Raw genomic sequence first — 2,137 nt, 5'->3', positions numbered from 1 at the left:
CGGAGGTACGGTTAATTCCCTTTTTGTCTTTTATTAGATAGATACTAGTGGCTTGGTGACAGATTTGTGCACATTGAAAGAAAAAATATTAGAATATTTTAATGTTGCTTATTTGCCCTTTCTCCCTCAGCACCTTGAGAAGCCGGGCGGCAAGCCCTGCCCCCCCCCACCTCTGCTGGTCGCCTGCCTGCAGGGGCAATTTGATGGGGTCCATTCGACCACCCCTGCCCCCCCACACACACACCCGCCTTGGCCTGGTGCCACCCACTCACCTGCTCCACCATCCCGCCACGGTCCTGCTCTCGCCCTCGTCAGGGCCCGTTGGGGCCGGCAGTACCTCCACTGCCAGCACCCGCCATGTTCCGCGCCACCCCCTGATGGTCAGCACACATTATAGAGAGCAGTCAAACTCCCTGTCTCCTGGTCAAATTCCGGGTCAAATGACCGCCCGAGGGAAAAATTTGTATATTACGCTTTTATTATATAGGATTATCTTCTTCACAACTTTATGGTAGATGTTGCTGCCAATTTACAAATTAGGAAATTAAAGCTTAGAAGAATGGAAGGAATTGCCTAAAGGCACTCAGCTAGTAAGTGCTGAAAATGGGAGTCAAACACAGGTCAGTCTAATTCCCAAGTCTCTGCTTCTCACCATTATGACATACTGCCTCCAAGGTACTCCTCACAAAGCATGCTCGAAGGGGTGCTTTGCTTATACAACTTAATTCAGCTAATGTCATATTTCCAAAGAACCGGTATCAATTGGTCTTTCAGAGCTTTGGTGGTCCGCATTGCAGGCCCTGAAAGTCTTCACAAAAAAACAATAATTCCAAGCATGATTTTTACGTTTATTTATTTATTTACTGATTATTTTTTAAATATCTTTATTGATTTTTAGAGAGAGATGAAGGGAGAGAAACATCAATGCAAGAGCAATTGGCTGCCTCCTGCATGCCCCCTATTGGTGTTCTTTCAGTGCATGGAATCACACTCATGCACTGAGCCACACTGGCCAGGGCTTATTATTATCATTATTACTAGAGGCTGGTGCAAGAATTCGTGCACGGGTGGGGTCCCTTGGCCTGGCCGGTGATCTGGGCTGATTCGGGGGCAGGCCCACGGCGGGGGGGAGCGGGGGAAGGACTTTGGGAGGTTGGCCAGCCATGGAAGGTTGGCTGTGGGAGTGCACTGACCATCAGGGGGCAGCTCCTGCGTTGAGCACCTGCCCCCTGGTGGTCAGTGTGCATCATAGCAACCAGTTGACTGGTAGTTCGGTCATTCAGTCACTTAGGCTTTTATATATATACTAGAGGCCTGGTGCACAAAAATTTGCGCACTCGGTGGGGAGGGGGGTCCCTCAGCCCGGCCTGTCCCCTCTCGCAGTCTGGGACCCCTCAGGGGATGACCACCTGCTGGCTTAGGCCCGCTCCCCGGGGGATTGGGCCTAAGATGGCAATCAGACATCCCTCTGGCAGCCCGGAAGCCCTCGGGGGATGTCCACTTGCCAGCGGGGAGCAGACCTAAACTGCAGTCGGACATCCTTAGCGCTGCTGAGGAGGCAGGAGAGGCTCCCACCACCACCGCTGTACTGGCAGCCATCAGCCTGGCTTGTGGCTGAGCAGAGCTCCCCCTGTGGGAGCGCACTGACCACCAGAGGGCAGCTCCTGCATTGAGCATCTGCCCCCTGGTGGTCAGTGTGTGTCATAGTGACCAGTCATTCCCAGGCTTTCTGCTGTTAGGGTCAGTTTGCATATTACCCTTTTACTATATAGGATAGAGGCCTGGTGCACGGGTGGAGGCCGGCTGGTTTGCCCTGAAGGGTGTCCCAGATCAGGGTGGGGGTCCCGCTTGGGTGCCTGGCCAGCCTGGGTGAGGGGCTGATGGGTGTTTGCAGCTGGTCACACCCCCTTCAGGGTGGGGGTCCCCACTGGGGTGCCTGGCCAGTCTGGGTGAGGGGCTGAGGGCCGTTTTCAGGCTGGCGGGCGACTGAAGCTCCCAGGCTCTTTTTCTTTCTTTTTTTTTTAAATTCTGGGATTTATTTACCTTCTATAGCTGTCACTGGAGCTGAGAGCCGGCTCCAGCTCTGAGGCCCGGCTTCAGCTCTGAGGCCGTGGCTGGCTGAAAGCAGGTATCTGGG

The sequence above is a fragment of the Myotis lucifugus genome, unplaced genomic scaffold (assembly GCF_000147115.1).
Source record: "Myotis lucifugus unplaced genomic scaffold, Myoluc2.0 scaffold_561, whole genome shotgun sequence".
NCBI lineage: Eukaryota > Metazoa > Chordata > Mammalia > Chiroptera > Vespertilionidae > Myotis > Myotis lucifugus.
Note: the sequence above shows the minus strand (reverse complement) of the source record.